Consider the following 10,337-nt stretch of genomic DNA (forward strand, 5'->3'; position numbering starts at 1 on the left):
TGCAGAGCCTGGAGCCTGCTTCAGCTTCTGTGTCTCCCTCTCTCTGACCCTCCACTCGTGCTCTCTCTCCCTCCCTCTCTCTCTCTCTGAAATAAATAATATTTAAAGGTTTTTAATTTAAAGAAAAAGGAAATCACAAGGCCAGCCAAGCTTAGAGAGCTCCCTAACCCAGCTCCACCCCACTCCTCCCCACACATGTGCTGGTCCTCTCTCGCCTGTACCCCAGGTTGGGGCTTTGGGAGTTTCCTTTAACCTCAAGCCAAAGAAGGGTGTAGCTGACAGGACTTTGGTGTCCACACCCCACGCCCTTGGTAGCAACGTCAGCTTCCAGGTCCCTGGTAATTGCTGGGCTGAAGTCAGCATGTGGCTGCCCAAGTTCTCCTACTTGGAGGCCGGAAGAGTGAGAAGTGGCCTGTGAGCCACAGAGTTAGAAGAAGGCCCGGCTTCCCTGAGCCTCAACTCTCAGTGCATTGGAGCAAAATAAGGCTGCAGCCCACAGGTCTCAGGAGTGAGCAGTCCCAAAGCTCAGAGCCTGGCCCAGGGGATGGCTGTGGGGGACGGGTGCTTCTCTCCGGGATTCTCCCCGCTGCCACCACCCTGCCACTGACAATGCCCACCCACCACTTCTTGCCAGAACGCTCAAGCTAAGTCATCGGGAGGTGGACGTGAAGCTTTGACTTCTTCCACTCACCTTGCGTCACGGATACAGCAGCCTGCTACCCCCGGCAGAACCAGCTCCCACAGGGCCGCCCACTTTTTGCCCAGTTCTCACCCTTATACTGCCCTGCCGTGTTTATTCTCCTACTCTGCTTCCTGTTCTCTCCTCATCTGGAAAACTCTTCACTTTTCCCTATCACCAAAAACTGAAATTCCTTTGAGGTCCAGTCAAAATGCACCATTTGCATGAGACCCTACTCATGGCTCCAATGCACACCAATCTTTCCTGCCAAGAAGAACACTCCCTTACAGGATGGGCCAGATTGGGGGGCGAGGGGGAAGCCCTGAGACTTGGGCCATGGAGAGTTCTGGTGTCAGACTAGGCCACCAAGTGGCCGGCAACCAGGCCAAGTGCAAACACTCACTGAGAACCAAATCGCCAATGCTGAGGAAGGCTGAGCCCATGGCCGAGCCCGGTGTGGGTGGGCAGTGGGTCTGATAGCTTCGATGCTCATGGAGAAGGGCATTCAGGGAGAGAGTGGAACACCTGTGCACAAGGCCATGTGTACCAGAATAGACATTCCACATCATGTGGCATTCTTTCTAACAGGAAAGAATTAGACGCAGTCTTAAATGACCATCAAAAAGAGAAAGGATACATAAATAGCAGTGCAGTCAATCTTGTATCAACATGGATAAGTCTCAAAAACAGTGACTGAAAAGTATGCAGAGGATACCATATGATGCCACGCATATAAAGTTGGAAAGCTTGCAAAACCATGTCATATATTATGTGTGGATACTGAAATGTATAGTGCGAAAGACAAAGGCCAATTTCAACAGGGGACAAAGAGAAAGAGGGAAATGGCACCGAGGAGGGTTAACAATGTTTTAAAAATTGGCTGAAGATGAGGCACCCAGGTGCTCAGTCGGTTGAGGGTCCAACTCTTGATCTCAGTTCAGGTCTTGTTCTTGGGGTTGTGAGTTTAAGCCCTGCCTTGGAGTGGAACCTACTTAAAAACAATTTTTGCAGGGGGCACCTGGATGGCTCAGTGGGTTAAGTGTCCTACTTCGGCTCAGGTCATGATCTCACGGTTCGTGGGTTTGAGCCCTGCGTCGGGCTCTGTGCTGATAGCTAGCTCAGAGCCTGGAGCCTATCTTCAGCCTCTGTATCTCCCTCTCTCTCTGACCCTCCCCTGTTCACACTGTCTCTCTCTCTCTCTCTCAAAAATAAACAAAAAATTAAAAAAAAATTTTTTTTGCTGAAGCAAACTTGGGGAGAGAGGGTATTTGTGTTATTTGGACAGTATTCTCTAAAGTTTCTTCTGTGTACTTGGAATATTTTATTATGTTTAAAGGGACACAGGTGTCCTCCAGGGGCCACCTCGGCCTAGTGACCATCTGCAGCAGGTTTAGACTCTGGCCACAGGTGAGAGCATCCAAGGCCTGACAGGGAGCAGACCTCCCTTCCCTGAGGGTTCTGGTAGAACATAACAGGTGTGTTCTTCATCTCACGTTCCTATGGCCTTTGCTCCAGCCCTCCTGTGCAGATAGCAGATCCGGACTGTGCCTTCCGTTGAAGCTCCTCAGCCCCTCGCAGTGGCTCAACCATCACTTTTTGATTCAACAGCTCTCACGTTTGCCCCGGATGAGACTCTATCCAGTCTTGGATGTGTTCCGGTTTGGCACAAAATACCCTGTCCATGTGGGTCACCCTCCGGGGCTGCGTGGCCCACCTGGGACCTCTGACATAGCCCCTCAGAATAGCCCATGACCGCTAGCCACAAAGTCTCTGAAGCTGTGGCCTGCAGTCTAGAAAATGTTGAGGAAGAGGTTTGATAGTGATGGAATGAACCCGAAGACACGTGAGAGAATCCTGTGTGTCAGAGGCAGGAATTTCATAAGACTTAGGGAGATATTCGGTGCAGTTCCAAACATCAGAGGACAAATGCCCGCCTGTACTTCTTTGCAGAACTTGGTTCCCTGAGAGTTTTATAGCTCAAATAAATGGCATTAACAGTGAACACATGCTAAGTTTGGATAGGGGTTGAGAATCCACCCTCAAAAAATAACAAATAAAATAGAAAGTGCCACTTGGGCAAAGCTCCCTGACTGGGACATTCTAAGAATAGTTTTTATTAACGGTCTACTCTGGGGACGCCTCAAAAATGGCTGCACGTTAGAATTACCCCGGGGGAGCTTTTCAGCCCATCATCACCCAGACCTCAGGTCGGTTAACTCAGGGTCTCTGGGAGTGGGGATGAGCATTTTTAAATATCTCCCCAGGCGACTGTGAGGCACAGGGAGGATTCCAGAACCATGTGTCTACACTGCATGCCACTGAGTTGGGCACCAGCAAACAAAACTGAACAAAGGAACGCCTGCCCTTGAGGAGTTAGAGAACAGTAGCGTGCAGGTTTGTACACACACACACTCCAAGGCTGTGAGCACTTGGAGGGNATGAGCAGGGCAAGTGGGAGAATGGGTGGGGACTCCCCAATGACACACGGACACACGGAAGGGCGTCCCTCTTGTTGATATGGGACAAGAGAATGAGTCAACGCCTGGAACTGCTCAGGCGAGGGAAAGGCCTCCAGGCTCCATCTGGTTTCCAGGCACGATTTTGCTCAGTCGTTCCAAAGAAAGAGAATTTCCTGAAGACACCCCGATGGGAAACCTGCCGCCTCCACCGGCAGCTCGGCCCTCCTGGGTGGCAAGTTTGCCTTTCATGGCCACCCTCAAGCAACAGCCTCAGCCAGCGCCTGCTTTACCCTGATCCCGAGCCACACGCCCCTCAGCCTTCAGGACACCCCTGATTGTGGGAGGTGTATTCAGGCTGGAGCACAGCATTCAGGAAACGAGCCCCTTCCCCCTCGAACTGACAAACCTCAGGGAAGACAGACCCCTGTCTGGAGGAAAGCCTTTGTGTGAAGGAGTCGTCCCTGGTCTCAAGAGACTGAAGGCAAGGAGTGCTCCCCCTCTGCAGAGGGCCTGAGCTGAATAAACAGAAAGTAGCACTTACACACCCAGCGCCTTTGGCGGGGCAGGCAGCGGGGGGCTTGTTACCATTATTATAGCTGGGGCTGCAGAGGTTGGATTCCTGGTGACTTTGGAAACTGGCACCCGGGATGTTACCCAAGACATCTGCCTTTCTGCACGCGGAGCGGCCGGGCTCACGGCTGGAATTTCAAACACTTGTCCCAATTGCCCTCGTCATTGGTATGCTCGACACTTGGTCATTGACCTGACACTGGGTTCTCATGCTCCGCTGTCCCTACCAGGGACTGGCAGCCTTGAATGCCACCGACACAGGGAAGAGCCAATGAAAAGAGGTTGTAGAAGCGGATCTGCCACCACCCTGCTCCCCAGGGGCCCAGCCGTGTGGCCAGGACACTGAGAGGGGTGCTGGCCGCCTTCCCCACAGTCCTGTGTTGTCGGCTGAAGGCTCCCCTGAATGTTTCTCCTCGAGTGCAGACCACGGCTGGAGTCTCCGGGAGATGAGTCTCCCATGATCACGCTGCACTACAAACGGAGTTTTACGTTTAAAGATCGGGTTAGATGGCACATGACCGGAGGGGCACATAAAGGAGAAACCCCTTCCTGACGCTGTTATTCTACACATACAAGTTCAAGTCCCTAACAAGGCTCTGTCTGTTTTCAGTCCCACCCCGACTCCAAGGCCTTTGCCCAAAAAAGGAGAAAAGGAAGCTTTAAATCAAGTCACCCTAAATCCTCTTTTATCCTTGGGATAATCTGTCCGGTGTCTGTGCCTCTGCTGATGCAGTGGTATTCTGGTGCCCCAGGCACCCCCCCCCCCAACCCCGGCTCCTTCCAGGGGTCACAGAGGTGGCCTCAAACATCTCCCCTCTCCCTGCCTCTCCTCTCTCCACCATAGACACACAATTGGAAGGAAAAAGCTTGAGAATCTTCTGAAATCTAAGTAAATAGACAGGGTCTTTGCGGTAGGTAGGGAGACCCCGGCATAAAATGAAGCCTCTTCATGCATTAAAACGTGGCTGTGGTCAGTGCTGAGTTCTCACCCTCAAGTCCAGGTGGGATGGGCTTCCTGGTAGAAACCGAGTCTCCCAAACACCAGCAGGGTCGGCATCATTCCAGGGAAGTCGGCATAAAAGCTGTCGTTTGGATCCCAACGGTTCCGCCTTCTAATTGTCACTGCCACTCATTGATCAGTGACTAAATGTTCCTCAAGAAATCCTCCCAATAACCCCTATAAGGTTACTACTGATTCTTCACTTTACAACGGGGGAGACTGAGCCTCAAAAAGATTGAATGACTTGCTCAAGGTCACACAGCAAGGAAGTGGTAGAGCCAGGATCAGGGTATCTGACGCGGCAGCCTGGCTTGTAACCACTCGGCCATAGTGCTATTCACACGTGTCACGGAGGTGGCAGACTACCACCTCACTGGTCCCCTGGGCCACTAGTTCTTCTTTCCCGAGAAGTGGGGCTTGGGATTCTCCTTGCCCTCCCTGAGGATTATGAGAGGCCTCCCGTTGCTGAGATCCAGGCGGCTGGGAACAATTGAAAACTTTGATGGAATGGGGAGGCAGGTGGCCTGCAAAGGCAGGAATGTGGCAGGAAGAAAAGAACTAGTCATGGAGGGGCTCCTGAGTGGCTCAGTCAGTTAAGCATCTGACCTCGGCTCAGGTCATGATCTCGAAGTTTGTGAGTTCAAGCCCTGTGTCGGACTCTGTGTTGACAGCTCAGAGCCTGGAGCCTGCTTCGGATTCTGTGTCTCCCTCTCTCTCTGCATCTCCTCCACTCATGCTCTGTCTCTCTCTCTCAAAAATAAATCAACATTAAAAGGAAAAACACTCATCGTAGAGCAGCTCTTGAGTGGTCTGACAGGCAGTGGGATCTGTCCAAAGCATCGTGTGAGCAAGGGAGGTGGCCATGGGGCCGATGTGCTTGGGAAGAGAGTATTCATTCTTCCGGGGTCTCTTTTAGGCAAGTCTCAAAAGGTGGTTTGCCCACTGACAAGGTGTACATGACTCACCCAACTTACCCCACGTCTGCTTCCAAACTGTGCCCTCTCACTCAGCCCCACTGGATTTTCCTTCTATCCTTGTCATACTTGGCTTTGCTTGCCAGTAAGAACCCCCTATTTTGGTCCTCAGATCCTCACTGAGTAGGAGTTAGCCCAGCTTGAGGTCCCCGGTTTCAGTGCAGGTGGTGGCAGCCAGGGACCATCTGCCACAGGTAGTGATGGGCCGCAGGCTCGCTCAGTGCTTTCCTCCCCCAAGACTCCAGCAACAGAGCTCCAGCGCAAGTCGTTATACTTGAAAAAGGCACGGGAGCCCGTGATGTGTTGGTGGATGAGGCTGCGGTGAATGCACATCTCCATGGGCGTTTTCTCCTTCTGGAACAGCTTGAGCAGCAGCGACTTAGGCAAGGTCTTGCCCACAAATACCTTCTTGGGGTCTGAGACCTAGATTTCGAAGCATTTGATGAAGCCTCCCTTTCCCAGAAAGCATCTGCTGGACTTCGAGGGTCCACTAAGACCTCCTGGATCTCCTTCACAAGCTGGGCTGTGGCCAGGGCCTCAGGAGCCAAAACTGCTGGACCCCTGGCATCCCAGGGCCAGCTTCCCGGCAGTCACCACCATGCTGCTGTTCCCAGAGTTGCTCAGCAGACCTAGTAGGCTCTGAACTGAGGCTTGGCACTGCTCCACAGCAACCTGATTCAAACACGGCTGGGAAGGGGGCAGGGGGGCATTACAACAGCTTCTTTTATTTTTTTCTATAATTAAGGAGGGAGTAGCTCAAGTTCTCCAGGTGCCCTAGGCTGTCCTACACTGTGCCCCACATACCGCTCCCCCACGGGATCCCAGTCCTGGACTCGGTTTGTTTCCCAGGGCAGAGGGGAAGTGGAGGCAGGCATTGGTAGGGAAGGTAGCTTTATCAGATTAACTCTGGTAAAAATGCTCAGGTTCCCCAGCCCCTGCGAGCAAGATGCCCCAGCCGCCTGTGTGCCCGGTGATTTCCAGGCTGGTGGGGGGCTGTTTTTCCTCCAAACTCTTGGCCAGCCCTGCATCTCTGCCGAGGGCTGTGGTTCGGGGAATGTTTTGACTTGAAATACTCAAGCCCGTGGTGGTAGTTGGAGTTGTGAGACCCTTCTGTGCGCAAAGGGAAAATGAATGGTCTATTTAGGGGCTGCTAACAATTCACAGTATCAAGAACAGGCAACAATTGTGCCGCTGAGCTGCGGCTTTCTGAGGGGCCTCCCCAGGGGAGCTGGCCGGGTGGCCATCGTGGCCTGGCTCCGGGTATTCCACTTGGAAGACCGCCCACTAGTGGAGGCGATGCTGCCAGAAGATGGGGCCCCGCCTGGCTTTCTCAGAACCTCTCCTCAACCCCTTCCCAGAATACTCTCTTCCCGGGGCCTGTGGTGTTCTTGGGCTGTGAGTGAGCCTGCTTTCCCCAAACCACGTGAACTTTTCTCTGGACAAACGGGGGAAGGAAATGCCCCTGTTTGGAAATGCCTAGAACAGCTGGTCTTGGGCCCGAGTTGTGAGGTTGTAGCTCACTGTGGCAGACACACAGGTCCCCAGAAGGAGGAAGCTGGTTTTCCTCTCAGGACAAAATGGTGGTCCCTGGAGCCGTGGGTACATTCCAGGGTGCTGTTTCTATCACCACAGCAATGCTTCGTTTCACTGCATCCTAGGATCAGAAGAGATGGTGAGGATCATAGGCTCCTAAACCCTCCGCCTAGTTGAAACCTGACCAGTTTACTGAAATGCCAAAGTTTGTTTCAAAAATCAATGGCAGTTAGGAATGGTATTCATCTAATTTATCAAAAATGAATATTTATATAGGTACAAATAATCTCAGTCAAAATCCTGACAGGCTTTTGTACAGAAATTCACAAGCTGATTATAAAATTTATATAGAAATGCAAAGGATTGGGGCACCTGGGTGGCTCAGTTGGTTGAGCATCCGACTTCAGCTCAGGTCCTGGTCTCATAGTCAGTGAGTTCAAGCCCCGCATCAGGTTCTGTGCTAACAGCTCAGAGCCAGGAGCCTGCTTCTTCTGTGTCTCCCTCTGTCTCTCTGCCCCTCCCCAGCTCTCTCTATCTCTGTCTCTCTCTCTGTCTAATATAAGTAAATAATAAAAAAATTATAAATGCAAAGGATCTAGGAAGAACAATTTCAAAAAAGAACAAAGTTGTTTTTCAACTAACACTACCTGATTGAGGGCTTAACATAATGCTACAAAATAGATAATATGGTCCTGGACACACATAGAGTGTAGACACACAAGTACAGATCAATGCAACAGAGTAAGAGTCCAGCTGTGGATCCACACATTTATGGTTAATAAGTTGTGCTAGTATAATTGGACCTCCATATTCATAAAATGAACTTTGAACCTTCCTGCAGACCACACACAAAATGAACTTGAAATGGGGGGTTTGGGAATTTGAGCCCCATGTCGGGCTTTGTGCTGACAGTGCAGAGCCTCCTTGGGATTTTCAGTCTCTCTCTCTCTCTCTCTCTCTTTCTCTCTCTGCCCTTCTCCTCCTCATGCTCTCTTTCTCTCTCTCTCAAAAATAAATAAATATTTTAAATAAATAGATAAATAAATAAATTTTCATCTATTTTCCAGGACAAGTTGATATTACTGATTTTTATCAACAGTGAATGTGATCATTAAAGCGAATCTTTCCCCCACCCATCATGCCCTGAGTGTGTGAGTGCAGGGCCCAGTGACAAGTGCCAAGGATGCCAAGGGGTGCCTCCCGGCCCTTGTTCTCAGTCAACTCTTAGAGGACCTATTGCAATGAATGCTTTCTTAGCCTACGCACGCATTCATCCTACAAATATTATTGAGCACCTACCGTAAAACCAAAAGTTGAATTTTAAAGTGCTTTCTCTACAACAGACTTAGAGTCAGATCCTAGATCATGCTGACCTTTGACTAGTTAGAGCAAATAATTAAGAAAGTATTGCTCACTTTAACTTGGATAATGGCAATAGCTGGGGTTTTTTGGTTTTTGGTTTTTTGTTTTTTGGTTTTTTGGTTTTTTTGTTTTTTGTTTTTTTTTTGCTTAGCTGACTCATGTGGTAGGTTTGGGTATTTTATCATTGTTGTTCAGTCATTTCAAAAATATCAAATTTATTGTTCAGCAAAGGAATCTCATCTTCTTCCCAAAGCACATTTTTCAGTCTCATTCAGAATGTCAATTATTTGAATCATCATTTGGGAAGAATGAATGAGGTGTTTGGGAGCGGAGTACTTTATATCGATCCCAAATTATAATTCTTGGGCCAAGAATTATATGATTATTTCTAATTGGTCCTGAGGGCTGCAGGAAGGGAAATCATTGCTCCCTCAGGTTATGTGGGCCCACTTGACCTTGGGGGCAATATTTCAGGGTGGGGACTCTGAGCCGGGAACTTTGCTGTTTTGTAATCATTGAGCACCGTGGTGAGATGCAGAGAAACCACGATCGATTCACAGTGGTGTGGGACTCTGTTCCTCTTCTGAGCATGTCCATCTGCCCCTCCGCCACCTCCAACAATCCTGACAGGTGCAAAACGGAGGGCACAAAGAAGGAAATGTACTCACGGTCAACTGCTAGTTGGTAAAGCTTGAATTTAAAACCCAAGACTTCTGACCCCTCATCTCCGAGTTCTCCTGCACGATTGTCCTCTGCCTCTTCTTCATCTCCAGTCACATTCAGAGCCTCCGTGTCCAGAGACTAAAGCCAAGCCCGACTCTGCCTCACCCCTAGCTCCCAAGGCCCACTTGGTGGCACCATGACCTTAATTACCAGCCACTCTGGGCCTTTCAGTTTTTCTTCCCACGGTATCTTGAGTTGGCGCTCTGACTTTTGGGCCCCTGCTCTATTTGCAGAGAAAGCTTTTTCCTTAACTCAAGCCTGATCATCTGAATGTCTGATTCCCTGAGGGATCCTCTTACACAGCCAAGCCTTTGTTTGATTGCGGAGGCTGCCTGCCTCCCCTCACATGTATCTGCGCTCTGTCTGGGGGCCCCCACCCGCAGCCTCGCTCGCCTGCACACAATGGAAGACCTGTGTCTCTTACCACCGTGAGGATGTTACAGTGGAGGCCAGGGCCGGCTGCCAACCCTTGGTGCTGCGGAAGCCTTCACAGCCTGGCTGGTGTGACTGACAAGGTCAGCAGCTGAGTTGGTGCTGGGCCCCAGGGGCGAGATCCATCTAGATCACTGGCTCAGGGAAGAGGTGACCTGACTCTTCCCTGAGCCCCCCATCGCGTCCAGCAGAATCCTGTTCCTCAGAGATCATAGCTTTCTTCGACTGCCTCAAGAGGCCAAGGCCTGACATAGCAACGAAAAACTTTCTAACTTGGGAAGATCTCAATCATCCTCTTCATCATTTTTCTAAGGAGCCTAATGCAAACCAAAGCCATCCATCCATCCATCCATCCATCCATCCATCCATCAACCCATTCTCAATTTACTCTTTTAGTCATAAAAATACTTATTGGGCTCTTACTATATTCCTGGCCAATTAATGAAGCTTGAGCTGCCTTTTCAGAGTCTTCACGTTCACCAGGCCTCAAAGCCCATCCTAAATGCTTCCTTAAACAAGATACCTCTCTTAGTATTTCTATTTTAATCCCATCTGGTAGTACACAGAGCCCTCAAGGGCTCACTGCTCACTGCTGTCTCCGCCAT

General features: G+C 50.3%; 1 pseudogene; it reads right to left on the minus strand.

The window, feature by feature from the left end:
* Window positions 1-5,714: 5,714 nt before the first annotated feature.
* LOC144230955 (serine/threonine-protein kinase PLK1 pseudogene) lies at window positions 5,715-6,557 on the minus strand (annotated as a pseudogene).
* Window positions 6,558-10,337: the final 3,780 nt, after the last annotated feature.

This window comes from Crocuta crocuta, unplaced genomic scaffold, assembly GCF_008692635.1.
Source record: "Crocuta crocuta isolate KB4526 unplaced genomic scaffold, BGI_CrCroc_1.0 scaffold3, whole genome shotgun sequence".
NCBI classification, from domain to species: Eukaryota; Metazoa; Chordata; class Mammalia; order Carnivora; family Hyaenidae; genus Crocuta; species Crocuta crocuta.